At 44.0% G+C, this 16,321-nt stretch overlaps 1 protein-coding gene and 1 long non-coding RNA gene across 2 annotated transcripts in view; one reads left to right on the forward strand and one right to left on the reverse strand.

Moving 5' to 3' along the window:
* LOC143790179 (uncharacterized) overlaps nt 1-3,016 on the reverse strand; it is a 74,989-nt gene extending 71,973 nt beyond the window's left edge. The window contains exon 1 of the long non-coding RNA XR_013219507.1: nt 2,920-3,016. This is a non-coding gene — a long non-coding RNA (uncharacterized LOC143790179). The remainder of the gene's footprint in view (nt 1-2,919) is intronic.
* The window catches only part of AFG2A (AAA ATPase AFG2A), a 701,600-nt gene that overhangs the window by 271,705 nt on the left and 413,574 nt on the right, over nt 1-16,321 (forward strand). The gene's annotated exons all lie outside the window — the stretch shown is intronic.

Genomic DNA, 16,321 nt, shown 5'->3' on the forward strand with positions numbered 1-16,321 from the left:
TACAGTAAAAATTAAATAAAAAAATGTAAAATATGAAAAATAAACCAAGCACAAGTTGAAATCACCTGCCTTTGCCCCATTAAAAATAGGACTGTAAAAGAACCACTTATTTGACCAAACTGCATTCGTAAAAGATCAATCTAGCAAAATATAAAATAAATTAATCTGACCGGTAAATGGCGTAATGAAAAAAGTCAGAATGTTGTTTTTGCCTTATGCAACATTGCAATAAAATACAATAATAGGTGATCAAAGCATCATATCTACCTCAGGGCGCAAAAAATAAGTAATCACACAGCCCCATAATCTGAAAAATAAAAACATTATGGGTCTCAGATTATTTTTCACCACTTAAATAAAATAAATAACTATAAATCTTTATCTGCTTATTCTGAGAATCATATTGCCAGGTCAGTTTTACCATATAGTGAATATGGTAAATGAAAAGCTCAAAAACCTATTGTGAAATTGCAGGTTTTTTGCAATTTCAACACACTTGGAACTTCTGTCCCATTTTCCAGTACACGATAGAATAATAATGATATTTCTCAACAACATAGCTATTGCTAACCAGGTATCACTGACCAATGTTGTTCTAATAGCGGACTTATTGTAACCCAGTCGTTACTATATCATACAACGGGGGTGTGGAAACCACAAAACGACGAAACAGAATATTATAAACAAAAAATCTTTATTTTAGTACAAAAGACACAGTCTAACATTGTCAATACAGGACAATAATGAGACACAGTGAAAAGTTAATGCAGGCCACTAACAAGATACTGCCGTGCAAGACATAAAACAAAGAGACCAGTTCACCATATTATTGCCATGCTGGGCTAAATCTGTATCGTGGCGTGGGGGCCCCCTGACGAAGGAGTTTATCTCCGAAACGCGCGTCGGGCAGACGTGCAGACCGAGGACAGACAAACATTTCAGCGCCATCCTAGAAGGTAATATGGAGAGTGGTAGTTACCACCCCGAAATTGACGCTAGCAGTGGGTATTTGTAATCCCATTTGGTGAATGGTCCTATGGACTATGTATATTGGTATATGGGCATGTTTTTGGGCTGGTGGCACTGCGGTAGGCATGTAGAGTGGTTGTTACCTCCAGCATTTGATTATGTCCAGCCTATTTGATAGTGCATACGGGGACTGCTACAAGGGTGGATACAGATTTAGCCCAGCATGGCAATAATATGGTGAACTGGTCTCTTGTGGAGAGAGACACCTAATATATTTATGAGCAGTACCCTGTTATATATAGGCCATACCCATATAGATACATTTGTCCTTTTAGTGTTTCTGTATAGATCCCTCATACTAACAGAGACTTATATGGGATTATCCTTTTGGTCTGCATGTTTTATGTCTTGCACGGCAGTATCTTGTTCGTGGCCTGCATTAACTTTTCACTGTGTCTCATTATTGTCCTGTATTGACAATGTTAGATTGTGTCTTTTGTACTAAAATAAAGATTTTTTGTTTATAATATTCTGTTTGGTCGTTTTGTGGTTTCCACACCCCCGCAGTACACGATGTAGTAGAATGGATGCATCATTCACAAGTACAACTTGTCCTGCAAAAAACAAGCCCTATAATGGCCATATAATAATATATGTAAAGCGCTGTGGAATATATAAATAGATTATTATTATATGGCTGGAAAAATAAAAAAGTTATGGCTCTTGGAAGAAGGTGAGAAAAAATGGTAAATGGCGATGTCATGAAGGGGTTAAAGAGGAAAGTCGCCTGTTTTTGCGCTTATTTTATTCCCGCTGCTCTCTTGAGTATACTATTTTTTTCCGCCATTTTGGTTGCACTGACTTTTTTATTTAGTGCAAATTTTTATACATCTTTACAAAAGGGGCGATGCTCACAGGGTAATTATACAAAGCAGCTTAAAGAAACTCTCCCTAATAATCCTCCGAACCAAACCCCTTTGGTAAATACCATAAAAATTAGCGGTAAAGAAAAAAATCCAATATCTCTAGAACCATGTGGCGGATAAAAAAGTAGCATTTTAAGGGGGAACAGCAGAAATAAAATAAGAGCAAAAAGGGGCAACTTTTGGCCTGATGGTAGATCCTCTTTAATATAGCTAAAGTGAATTGAAGATATTGACATAAAATAAATATATATTTTTTAAAACATTTACATTTTTTATAGTTTGTTCTCATCCTTTATTATATTAGTCAGGGAAGCTAAAACCCAAGTGTTCACTTTTTATGTTTCATTCCTCAGATAACTACTAAATATAGATCAGTTTTATGGTAGTCCATATTTCATATTCTTTGACCCCTTAGAGGATAGCTTGAGGAGAGTTGAATATTCGGGTCAAACATACGATACATTGTAAATTCCTTCGTCAACCAGCCTAAAACGTTTTGCTAGAAATTACCAAGTTGTGTGCATTTTTTTATACTTATTCAAAGCACATTATTTCCTAGATCATTCAGAATTTATCTCATTCTGCGTAGAGGAATATTTCTAGATTTCTATAAGCAATAGATATTGTTCTGAGAATGTAAACATATTTTTACAGGGCTAAAATGTACCCCAAACATTTGTGACTTTCAAAATTAAGAGCCAAAAGTGTGGAAGTGATAGAATTTATTTCCACTTCTTGGAGATACAAAATTACAGTACAGACGAATGTATATGATAGAATACCTCTGGAGCATGCCTTCATTTATTTTCTGTTGCCTACATACAAAATCTTGCAGAAATGAAAGCCCAATATGCGTCCAACATAGTGATACAGTGGAGAACTCGTGCATCTAGGACTCGTGTTCCAGCCCCATACAAATCGGAGCTGCCATACAGCTGTGTTTATGACTATTAAGCTTACTATTACATAATAGGGAAGTGAACGGTTCTATCTACATTTAAGGTCCTTTGTAGCTTACAGTTACCTCTTTTAGAAGAGAATCCTGCTTCCTGGATGACAGGCCTTTTGCAGGAATGATATCAGTCGTATATCAGTCTATCCCAATAGTCATATTATTGTCCCTGCATCTAGCATAGCTTACGTTTGTTCGTGTGTGATAGAACATACAGAGTTTTGTCTGTTTCCATTTCCCTGTCATCGGGTATCGGGGCATTACTTATGTATAGCTTATTACAGTGCTCAAGAAAACAGAGGGTTTTTCCTGAAGTACAGCTAATAAATATTTCCCAGGTGTTCAACAGCGATTTTTTTTTTTTTAACTGCTCGATTGTCAGAGCTTTAAAGAAGCGCAGTAAATCAGTGACCCAAGCCTTCAGGCCCAGGTATAATAAAACCAGGTGGTGACAACCGAAGTACACTGCCACTTTTTCGCAGAAGATTTATTGCATGGAGAGAGAGTGTGCCTTTTTACCGTCCCTCATCTTGTAAATGATTCTGTTTCTTTACAGGGGAATTGAAGGCAAAAGTTTAAGCTGCTTTTATATAAAAGAACATTTTGTAAAATTCAAAAGTTTCCAATTTGTTGTGGAGGTGTACCAGAAAAGGAAATCATCAGATGCTGGGAGCGGCTAGGAAAGTGCAGACAAATAACCCAATGTTATGTAGCTCTACATATACGGCATATCGTTATTTAGGGCCACCAGTTCTTGGAGTAGAATGTTAAGTGTTCATGTGATTAGTTTTTTGGGGAGAAACAGTTGTTGGCTAAATGAACACTTTGCAAAGGGTTTTCTTAGGTGTATGGGCACAAAAAAGTGCAAGAGAAAAGGGGACCATTTGCTACATAAACCAATGAGTACAGTATTCATTCTCCAATAGTCTAAAAAATGAGTAATGAGCAATTTTTCCTTTTAAGAGAATGTGTTAATTTTTAGCAGGAATCGGTCAGATTGTTTTTGCTATTTAATCTCACAGCAGAGTCCCTGATTCCAGGGATGTCGCTTATTAGGCTGTGTGTTGTAGTTTAATTACAATCCACGAGAATATCACTGCCTGACTGTCTCATGTGCACAACAGTCCAGCTAATCTGTATATCCCGCCCCCACCACTGATTAGCAGCTTTCTGACAATATACACTGTACACAGGGAGCCACCAATCAGCGATGTGTGTGGTGTCAAACACAGCTCAGCATTCTGAGCACTGCTACATCTATAGCAGAGAAAAAAAGGATTCTATCAAAAGTATACCAAGTCGTCCAGTAAGTGATACACCAATGGAGTCTGGCTTCTTTTCAATATGTTATGCTGCTCTCATATTACATAGCAAAAACCTGAGTGTTAGGTTGCATGTGAGCTGTAGATTGCTATCTATGGACTGGCTGTGCTGTTTTTTTCTTTTCTTTTTTTAAACATCCAAATAATAGCTTTGGTAGCATGACAACAAGCCTCATAAATGTTTGTGGTTATACGGCCCTTTTCTGTGTAGCCGTAGAGTAAGATGTATGAATGAAGCAGATTGAACTCTGTAAAGTATTTTCACACTGGGTGCATATGCAAGGATTTTCTGTATAGATTTTCCTTGTGGAAAATACCCTGACATGAATATTCGCAATGTAACTTTAATAACATTGCTGGTTTTAAAGGGAACCTGTCACGTCCTTTTATTGCTATTAAATTGCCCTCAATGTTAGTGATTCTCATTGCATCACCAACATGTTTGTCTCAAGCAAAACGTTTAAGTATTTAGCGCAAAAATCACTTTTTATACTTTGATTGCTCCACATACGTTCTGTTTCAGTCATAGAGGTGGGCAGCTCTAGCTTTCTGTTGCGGTCAATCAAATGCTTTCCTGGCATGTGCACTGAATCTGGGTCTATGTCCCAGCTTCATATCCTATGTGCTCATGCTCTGGAGCGTCAGTGGCCACGTGCCCGTTTGTGACAATGCACGTTATGTGCCCATGTCTTCCCGCGCTGACACTCGGAGGCTCTGGAGCATGCGCACATAGGATAAGAATCTGGGACGTACACCCAGATTCAGTGCGCATCCCCGGAAAGCTGAGCTTTATTGCGCAAGTGCGGGATCTGCTGGGAGATTGCTGTGACATAATGAGCAGTGACTGGAAGGAATGCAAATATGATGGGGTTGGAGAATTTCAAATGCATTCCATTCACCGTAACTGAAAAGCTAGAGCAGCCTCCCCCTATGACTGAAACAGGATGTATGTGGGGCAATCATCAAAGTAGAAAAAGTGATTTTTGCACTAAATATTGGGATATTTTGCTTGAGACAGACATGTTAGTGATGACATTGGGGGCAGTTTAATAGCAATAAAGGACGTGACCGGTTCTCTTAAACTGATTTTAAGGTGCTTTGTAATTTTCCTCTGTGAGCGTTCTGCAGCAAAAATGTCCTGTTTACACAGTGTAGCAATGTCAGGGTAGGCTAGGGTTAAATCCTAGCTCGGCAGGCTTTGTATGGTACACCTGACTAGCTCTGCATATAAACAGGCTAGGTGTTCATCTAAGTCAGTCTGCTGAGGAGGCTGAGCAGACTGGATGTGTCTTGAAGTTGAAGAGCAAAACAAAACAGAATCTCTTCGAGAAGAGTCTGCACAGACCATGTGCACCAAACTGCAGGTATCAATTGTTGCTATGGAAGATAGCAGTTTTGTTGGGCCGAACTGGGGCTAGTCCAGTAGTTTGGGTCTATACTGCTTAGTTAGCATCTGCACAAGGTTAGGGATTTATGTTTATAATTTTGTTGCTTTGCTGCTGTGCAGCCTATGGAAAGCACTAAAAATTGCACGTGTTTGGACCAAAGCTGTATTGCACGAGTGAAGGCTGTCAGCCAAAAAAAACGTAATGTACTTGCAGACATAGTGGTAATCTGCAGGCAAATGCTAGTGTAATAGTGGTCAGCAAACTACAGGGAGAAAATAAAGTTATCGTCTCCCTGCAGCTGCTCGCTTCCAGGCATTGAGGTGTTGGATGTGGTCACTGCTCAGTAACCAGAGAGCAGGCTGTAATTGTAGCACTTGCTCCTTTACTTCCAGCCTGATTTGCAGTGTATGTGCAGAACAGGCTGTCAGTTAAGGAGTGGATATCATAAGAGCGTCCTCACTGTGTAGTGAACTGAGAATGTTACGGCTCCTGCACCGCCCTGATGACTGGAAGCCAGCGGCTGCAGGAAGAATTTCTTAATTTTCTTCCCAAGAGCAGCTCTTCCATTTAGACTGTTGGACATAATTAAAGGCATGTTCACAAGTTTTAAAGTTATCCCCTATTCATGGGATAAAGTATAATTTTCCGATCACAGAGGGTCTGACCACCATGGCTTCCATCAATCCCAAGAAATGGGGCTCTGAAGCTGAATGGAGCTTAGCTTAATGTTTATGCGGTTGATTAATTCTTAATGGGAGCGCTGGAGATTGCCAATCGCAGCACTTGGATGATCCTCAGCGATCTTTGGTGCTCCCATTTGAATGAATAGACCTTCAGAGCTTCGTTTTTAGGGTTTGTGAAGGCCACGGCAGTTGAACCCCCCCCCCCCAGCAATTGGAAAGTTATTCCCTATCCTTGGATAGAGGATAACTTTTAACCTTGAGAACATCCCTTTAATAAAAGGGTATTTACCTGGAGAAGATAACTATGTCTTCAGATGAAAACCAGTTTTTGTTGACTGTTCCTTTGCATATTTTTAGTAGTTGGATGAGGTGAGAAACTAACTGCAAGGAAACTTTTATACTAAATGACTTGGCTATAGGGCCCAGAGTTTGCAACCTCAACTAAGCTTTGGTGTCGGATGTGCCTAAAAACCAGCAGTACTGTAAGTTGGCAGAAACATGAATATTTATCATTATAAATGCACAATTATGTAATGGAGTTATTTGTGATTTTGCTAAGAATTGGGTGCAATGATAATAGGGATACAGTGGGGCAAAAAAGTATTTAGTCAGTCAGCAATAGTGCAAGTTCCACCACTTAAAAAGATGAGAGGCGTCTGTAATTTACATCATAGGTAGACCTCAACTATGGGAGACAAACTGAGAAAAAAAAATCCAGAAAATCACATTGTCTGTTTTTTTAACATTTTATTTACATTTTATGGTGGAAAATAAGTATTTGGTCAGAAACCAAATTTCATCTCAATACTTTGTAATATATCCTTTGTTGGCAATGACAGAGGTCAAACGTTTTCTGTAAGTCTTCACAAGGTTGCCACACACTGTTATTGGTATTTTGGCCCATTCCTCCATGCAGATCTCCTCTAGAGCAGTGATGTTTTTGGCTTTTCGCTTGGCAACACAGACTTTCAACTCCCTCCAAAGGTTTTCTATAGGGTTGAGATCTGGAGACTGGCTAGGCCACTCCAGGACCTTGAAATGCTTCTTACGAAGCCACTCCTTCGTTGCACTGGCGGTGTGCTTTGGATCATTGTCATGTTGAAAGACCCAGCCACGTTTCAACTTCAATGCCCTTGCTGATGGAAGGAGGTTTGCACTCACAATCTCACGATACATGGCCCCATTCATTCTTTCATGTACCCGGATCAGTCGTCCTGGCCCCTTTGCAGAGAAACAGCCCCAAAGCATGATGTTTCCACCACCATGCTTTACAGTAGGTATGGTGTTTGATGGATGCAACTCAGTATTCTTTTTCCTCCAAACACGACAAGTTGTGTTTCTACCAAACAGTTCCAGTTTGGTTTCATCAGAGCATAGGACATTCTCCCAAAACTCCTCTGGATCATCCAAATGCTCTCTAGCAAACTTCAGACGGGCCCGGACATGTACTGGCTTAAGCAGTGGGACACGTCTGGCACTGCAGGATCTGAGTCCATGGTGGCGTAGTGTGTTACTTATGGTAGGCCTTGTTACATTGGTCCCAGCTCTCTGCAGTTCATTCACTAGGTCCCCCCGCGTGGTTCTGGGATTTTTGCTCACCGTTCTTGTGATCATTCTGACCCCACGGGGTGGGATTTTGCGTGGAGCCCCAGACCGAGGGAGATTATCAGTGGTCTTGTATGTCTTCCATTTTCTAATTATTGCTCCCACTGTTGATTTCTTCACTCCAAGCTGGTTGGCTATTGCTGATTCAGTCTTCCCAGCCTGGTGCAGGGCTACAATTTTGTTTCTGGTGTCCTTTGACAGCTCTTTGGTCTTCACCATAGTGGAGTTTGGAGTCAGACTGTTTGAGGGTGTGCACAGGTGTCTTTTTATACTGATAACAAGTTTAAACAGGTGCCATTACTACAGGTAATGAGTGGAGGAAAGAGGAGACTCTTAAAGAAGAAGTTAAAGGTCTGTGAGAGCCAGAAATCTTGATTGTTTGTTTCTGACCAAATACTTATTATCCACCATAAAATGCAAATAAAATGATAAAAAAACAGACAATGTGATTTTCTGGATTTTTTTTCCTCAGTTTGTCTCCCATAGTTGAGGTCTACCTATGATGTAAATTACAGACGCCTCTCATCTTTTTAAGTGGTGGAACTTGCACTATTGCTGACTGACTAAATACTTTTTTGCCCCACTGTATATGACATTAGCCGTCTTCGCTGTGTTAGACCGTACTGACATTGGCTGGAGGTTTGTTTACTTCACGCAATGTTCTTATTTCCTGTATAATAAAAATATGTTTTTATGGAAAATGATGAAATCATGTATTACATTTTTGTCCAGATCACTTTATTCTCATTGCACTTTTAATTTCCTTGCATTGTGAGTTGTTCTCTTGTTAAATTAAATCCAGGAACCATGAAAATACTTTCATCACCATTTGACTCTGAAATATTGTGGAAACGATAGTAAAAGTGTAGAGGGAATAATATCAATCCCAAAAAAAAGTTTTACAGTTGAAACAAGAAATAAATTTGCTTAATTGATCTGTTTCTGGAGTCACTTGACTAATAAAATCTTAATATTGGAATCACTTTTTTTTCCAAGTGTAAAATAGCCTGACAATAAGCCTGCATAACTCTTATTATCCGTTCTATGGTTAGGTGATACTCATCTTTGTACCGACTGCTGATCATATGTTTTCTAAGGTGATACACTGCTGCTAGAGGTTGTGGCAACAGCTTATTGCCTTCACCGCATTAAAATAAATATGCTTGCTCTGCAGACCTGATCAAGTAGCTTTATGGTGAAATCAGGAAAAATAGTTGTCTGCTGCAGTCTCAGGTGTGCTGGCAGCTATGGGATTAACCTGTTATGCAGGTATTGGTAATAACTCTCCCTTTTGTAATCAAGTTATTGACCAACCATTGACATATGCGATGACCAGTCGTACCAAAGTAACATATTCATTCTTGTAGGTCTAATAAAGGGGTAATGTTTATTTTTATGAAGAGTGCCAAGCTAGTGTAAGGAGACTTATAGACCATCCAATTGGAAATGAAATAGCAATTTACCTCTTCAGAGAGGAAGAGTACTCGAACTTCAGTGCCATCGCTGGTCCATATTGATTTTTAGTATTATTAGGTTCAATAGATATCGTTAGAGTTCAAGTCCTCTTCCTCTCTGAAGAGGCTATTTGCAAAGTCAGAAGAAAAATCATATTTAAGCACCATTTTGTGTGTATGTTGTGAGGCAGTGACCGGTGTTATATGCAAGGGTCGCTATATGTCCCCCAGGATGTGCAAAGAAGCATATAGAGGACGTGAGAGTGCATTATAGTCACAAGCATAGCTGTGATTGCAATGCAGAATAAAAGTGAGTATTGGTCTTGGGCATGCTATGTGTCCAGGGCAGAGATACGAAAACGTCCTTTGGGCCTTTATTTTTTTTTAAACTGACTACAGGATGGCGTGGGGCGGTCAGTTTCCTCCCTGGCCCGAGTTTTCTATGTGGCTGACGGCCACAGGTTCTTTTGTAAAAACCCCAGCAGCAAGGGGTCTGTGTGCAGTTTGCAGCAAGCAGAGCAGACGGCTATGCAAAAGCTCAGCCTGTGTGAGGGAACACAGAGCCAAGCTGAGTGAACTCCTGGCACCCCGCAGTGTGATACGGTGGTGCAGTTGCCCTCAACATCTGGACCCTCTTATGCACTGTGTGAGTTTGGATATTAAACAAGTTTTTGTTTTGAACTTTGCTGGGTCACCACCTCATTACTGCACGGCGGTGATACCGCTGCTTTACCCATAGTTGGAGAATGTGGAGCAGTGTTAACTGAGGTATACCCTAAAGCGTGCTGCATGTCAATAATTAAGTCGGCAATGCTACAGCTCTAGCCTGCTGGCAAGATGGAGGAGCTTTTGAAGCAGATGGTCCTTGCTCAGCAGCAGCAACAGCTGCAGTATCAGGAGCAACTATGGCAACATGAGATATATAATCAGCAGCAGCAGACAAATAACTTGGTGATGCAGCATATCACGGCTATACAAGAGGCGGCCCCACTAGTGACTATATGCCGGTCGGAAGCCCGGTACAAAGTCCGGTCAGCGCTGAGGAAGATAAATCCTGAGGACGGCATGGATGCCTTCCTCACCATCTTTGAACGCACTGTAGAGTAGGAGAGCTTCCCAGTGACACAGTGGGTGGTAGTGTTGGCCACCTTCCTGATGGGAGATGCCCCGAAGATCTACCTGAACCTCAGTCGGGACGATGCTTTGGACTGCGAGAAGCTGATAGGTGAGATCCTCTTCAGACTGGGGGATAATACCTATGTGCGGCCTCAGCAGGTGTACCAATGGTCCTTTGAGGAGTCTCGTCCCTCCAGGTCTCATGTATATGACTTATTGCTGTTGGTAAAATAATGGCTCCAACCTGAGACTTTAACCCCACTCCAGATAATAGAGAGGGTAGTGGTCGACTGACTGGGGAGGGCTCTGCCAGCAGCCATACAGCGTTGGGTGGGAGAAGGGGACCTGGGAACTCTGGACCAGGTGGTAGGACTGATTACGGGACACTGCTACGCTTTGGCTGTCACGTAAGGCCCCGCCATCTCAGGAGGCTGGGAAAAGACCAATACCCTCCCCAGGGCCAATCTGGACCCAGTCCGTACTGAGGGGGTATCCCGAAAGGAGAGTGACAACAGACCCATGTCCTCGAAATCAGCCCCAAGGTCCCCACGTGTCACAGCTGTTAAGTGTTGGCAGGGCCAAGGGCCAGGACATGCGGCTGCCAACTGCCCCCTAACAACTGAACCCATGGACTGCAAATATACTCCCTGAGTGTCTGTTTACGCCCAGCCAATATGCACCGCCACCATGGGCACCGCCAGCAGCGATCCCCAACTGTGCCAGGTACTCGCCAATGGGTACCTGAAGGAGGCTCACTTGGACTCGGGAAGCTTAGTGACTCTGGTTCATGGGTCCCTTGTTGCTGGGGACAACTCCAAAGGGTGTAAAGTGGGGGTGGTATATTTCTGTGGGTAACTCCGAGAGTACCCGACCGCAGAGGTTGCTTTTTCCACGCCATGTGGAGAAATCAAACATGTGGTGGGAGTGGTGAAGACCCTTCCATATGGGACAGTGTTGGTAAGAGATTTGCCCCTGTTCTGGTCTCTGTAGAAGACCAGGGTTAACCCTCCTAAGGTAAATGTTATTCCGGGCGTGGAACCCGAAGATCCCGAGTCAGGGATACCTGCCATAGGGGTCGCCAACATAGGGACAGAGTGTAACCCCGATAGGCTTCCCCTAGAGGTATTGTCAGGAGAGGTCGAGGAGACCCCACCGATCCCCGAGCTGGAGGTGTCCCCTGGTAAGTTTGGGACAGCTCTGCTCCAGAGGATCCCACCTGGGCCCGAGAACAGGTGGTAGAGATTAATGGAGTGGCTCAGCAACCAGGTGCTGGGAGAGTTTTTCCCCACCTGGTTATACACCAGGAGTTATACAGGGTGGATAAAATCCAGGATGAGGTGGTGAAACAACTGGTGGTGCCTCAATCCTACGGTTGAGCGGTGCTCGACATGGCTCACACCCACATGCTGGGAGGGCTCTTTGGGGCAAAAAAGACGCAGGAGCACATACTGCAGTTTTTTTTTGGCTTGGGGTCTACGCGGAGGTCCAGAGGTACTGTGACACGTGTCCGAAGTGCCAACTCTCCGCACCCACCGTGAGTCTATTGGTACATCTGCCCATCATAGAGGTACCCTATGAGCGGATAGCAATGGATCTGGTAGGGCCTATCTTGAAATCCGCACGTGGCCATCAACAAATCTCAGTCAAGTGGACTACACCACACGGTACCCAGAGGCGATACCTCTTCACCACACCTCGGCAAAACTAATAGCCCACGAGCTTTTTGCCATGTTTTTTTGCCTTGGGCTACCAAAGGAGATCCTTACGGATCAGGGGACTCCTTTTATGTCCAAGGTGACCAAGGAGCTGTGCAAGCTGCTCCGAATCAAACAGCTACGCACGTCCGTGTACCACCCACAAACTGACGGGTTGGTGGAGAGGTTTAATAAGACCCTCAAAGCCATGCTCGAGAAAGTGGTAGCCAAGGATGAGAGGGATTAGGGCAATAACATGTCCCATCTAATGTTCGCTGTCCGTGATGTACCACAGGTTTCCACATCCAAGGGGACTGCTCGATGTAGCTAATGTGACATGGGAACAGAAACCAACTCTGCATCGGAGCGTAATCGAGCATGTGGCGAGCATGCAGGATTGCTGCAATATGGCCCATAGTAAAAGAGCATCTCATGTGTTCCCAGACTGCGCAGAGCCGCACGTGCAATAAGAGAGCCATGGTCAGGACCTTTAAAGATGGGGACCGGGTATTGGTACTAGTGTCCACCCCAGAGAGTAAGCTCATGACCAAGTGGCAAGGGACATATGAGATACAGGGGAAGATTGGAGACGTGAACTATAGAGTGTTTCCAAAGGAAACCCTAGCAACTATATACCATTTCAACCTGCTAAAAGCCTGAAAGGACTGGGAATGTTTTGTCACGGAGGCGACTCCGGTCGTACCAACGTGGAACCTCTGGCACTGGCCGAGGACACAGCAGGGGGTCAGGTTAAAATAAATGATGCTCTCCCCAAATGGTAGCGGCGGGAGGCTCGGGCCCTGATGTAGTGGAATACGGACGTATTCTCAGAGCTGCCAGGGCAGACCTCTGTGATGCAACATGACATTGTCACTGAGCCCCAGGTAAGGGTACGGATGAAACCGTTCTGAGTGCCAGAAGCCCGAAGGCAGGCCATCGTGGCCGAAGTGAAGCAAATGCTTCAGTTGGGAGTCATTGAGGAGTCCTGGAGTGAGTGGGCTAGCCCCATTGTGCTGATTTCAAAGCCAGACCGGCCCTTATGTTTTTGTAATTACTTCAGGAAATTGATTGAGGTATCTAAGTTTGACCTCTATCCAGTGCCCCGGGTGGGCAAGCTAATTGAGAGACTGGGGGATGCCAAGTACTTCACCACGCTTGATCTCACCAAAGGTTACTGGCAGGTCCTGTTAACAGTATCGGCAAAAGAAAAGACCACTTTAATCACACCAAAGGGTCTCTATCAGTATGTTGTCTTGCCTTTTGGGTTGCATGGGGCACTGGCCACATTCCAGAGGCTGATGGACATTGTGTTGGAGCCTCATCGGAATTGCGCTTCAGCCTGTTTGGATGACATAGTCATCTTTAGTACCAACTGGGATACCCACCTGTCCCAGGTACAAGCAGTGCTGGAGTCTCTTAGAATCGCATAATTAACAGCAAACCCAAAGAAATGAGCGATAGGACTCATGGAAGCCCAGTACTTGGGTTGCATGATCAGCCGCGGGGTTATCAAACCCCAAGTAAAACAAGATTGTGGCTATCCAAAACTGGCCCAAGCCGTTGAGTACCAAAAAGGTGAGGGCATTTCTCAGCATCATTGGGTACTATCGCCGGTTTATACCCAATTTTGCGGGGAAATTAGCACCCCTAACTGACCTGTTAAAAGGTAAGAAGTCCGTTGCGGTCCAGTGGAGTCCTCAAGCGGAGGAAGCATTCCAGTCTCTGAAGTCGGCGTTGTGTGGACAGCCAGTCCTCATTAGCCCCAACTTCAAAGAAACCTTTATCGTGCAAATAATAATAATTTATTTATATAGCGCCAACATATTCCGCAGCGCTTTACAGTTTAACAGTTTCAAACAACAATCATAGGTAACAATGATAGCAATACAATAATAAAGCAAAATAAGACGACCCTGCTCATGAGAGCTTACAATCTACAATGAGGTGGGGGAGATACAAAGTACAGGTGTGTATTTACAATGATGTATTTACAATGATAGTCCAGCCATCTTCAGGGGGTGGGGGATAGATGGAGATAGTGAAAGGGCTACACACACACAAACATAAAATGACCTTGATTAGTTAATGTGGTAGGCAGCTCTGAACAAATGTGTTTTGAGGGAGCGCCTAAAACTATGCAAGTTGTGGATGGTCCTAATATCTTGTGGTAGAGCATTCCAGAGGATTGGCGCAGCACGGGAGAAATCTTGGAGTCAGGAGTGGGAGGTACGGATTAATGCCGAGGTTAGTCGAAAGTCATTTGCAGAGCGCAGAGGTCGGTTAGACCAATAGACCGAAATGAGGGAGGAGATGTATGGGGGTGCCGCACTGTGGAGAGCTTAGTGGGTGAGAACAAGAACTGTCCTGTAATGAATTGGCAGCCAGTGTAATGACTGGCGAAGAGCGGATGCATCTGAGTAACGATTAGCCAGATGGACGACCCTGGCTGCTGCATTAAGGATGGACTGGAGAGGGGAAAGTCGAGTAAGGGGGAGGCCAATTAATAGATCATTGCAGTAGTCCAGGCGGGAGTGGATCAGGGCGACAGTGAGGGTTTTTGTTGTCTCCATGGTAAGAAAAAGGCGGATTCTAGAGATGTTCTTTAGGTGTAAATGGCATGAGCGGGCAAGAGATTGTATATGGGATGTGAAGGAGAGATCGGAGTCAAACAAAACACCCAGACAGCGTGCCTGCTGCCGGGGTGTTATTATGGTGCCACCCACGGAGAGGGAAATGTCAGATTTAGGGAGGTTAGTAGATGGCGGGAGCAGAAGAAGTTCAGTTTTGGAGAGGTTGAGTTTCAGATAGAGAGCGGACATGATGTTGGAGACTGCGGACAGACAGTCAGTGGCGTTCTGTAGTACAGTGGGGGTAAGGTCAGGGGATGACTTGTATAGTTGTGTGTCATCAGCATAAAGATGGTACTGAAAGCCAAATCTGCTGTTGGTCTGTCAAATTGGGACTGTGTAGAGGGAGAAGAGAAGGGGGCCAAGGACTGAGCCCTGGGGTACCCCGACAGTGAGAGGAAGAGGAGATGAAGTGGAACCAGAGAACAGGACACTAAAGGAGCGGTCAGAAAGATAGGAGGAGAACCAGGAGAGAGCAGTGTCCTTAATGCCTAGTGACTGGAGCCTAGAGAGTAGGAGAGGGTGGTCAACAGTGTCAAAAGCTGCAGAAAGGTCTAGAAGAATGAGCAGAGAGTGGTCACCGTTACATTTTGCTGTCAGAAGGTCATTGGTCACCTTGATGAGTGGAGTGCAGTTTCTGTCGAATGTAGGGGGCGGAAACCGGACTGTGAAGGGTGTAGGAGGGAATGAGTGGAGAGGTAACGGGTAAGGCGGAAGTAGATCAGGCGCTCCAAGAGTTTAGAGATGAAGGGGAGATTGGAGACCGGTCTGTAGTTATTTGTGCAGGATGGGTCAAGGGTGTTTTTTTTTTAGTAATGGAGTAATGATAGAGTGTTTGAAGGAGGAGGGGAAAATGCCAGAGGAGAGGGAGAGATTAAAGATTGTGGTTAGGTGAGTTGTGACAACTGGAGAGAGAGACTGGAGGAGGTGTGAGGGAATGGGGTCGGTAGTGCATGTAGTCGGACGAGAAGAGGAGAGGAGCTTGGAGACTTCTGTGATGGGATCAAATGTGGAGAGTGAGCCAGGGGAGATGCAGGGAGGGATGGGAGTCATTGCACTTGGTGTCTGGGAGCGGATTTCCTGACGGATATCGTCTATTTTCTCTATAAAGTGGGAGGCCAGTTCATCAGCACAAATGTCTGTGATAGGATCTTGTGCTTTTGGCCTGTGGAGGGAGTGAAAGGTGTTAAAAAGTTTCTTGGGGTTGCTGGATAGTGAGGAGATCAGGGTGGTGTAGTAGGTCTGTTTGGCGAGGTGAGGGGCAGAGTTATAGGTTCTTAACATAAATTTAAAGTGTGTGAAGTCTTCTGGTGTGCGTGTTTTCCTCCATAAGCGTTCAGCACTCCTAGGGCATCGCTGGAGAAATCGGGTTTGCGATGTGAGCCAGGGCTGTTTCACTCTGTGTTTGGAGGTTCTGAGGGTGAGGGGAGCTACTTGTTCAAGGGTGCTTCTAAGAGTGTCGTTGTAGTGATGTACAGCCAGATCAGGACATGAAAAAGAAGAGATTGGGGACAATGATGAGTGTAGGGAGTCTGAAAGTGTATGAGGGTTAATGGCATGTAGATTTCTGAATGTGTTGTAGGTA

This window comes from Ranitomeya variabilis, chromosome 1 (genome assembly GCF_051348905.1).
Source record: "Ranitomeya variabilis isolate aRanVar5 chromosome 1, aRanVar5.hap1, whole genome shotgun sequence".
Classification (NCBI taxonomy): domain Eukaryota; kingdom Metazoa; phylum Chordata; class Amphibia; order Anura; family Dendrobatidae; genus Ranitomeya; species Ranitomeya variabilis.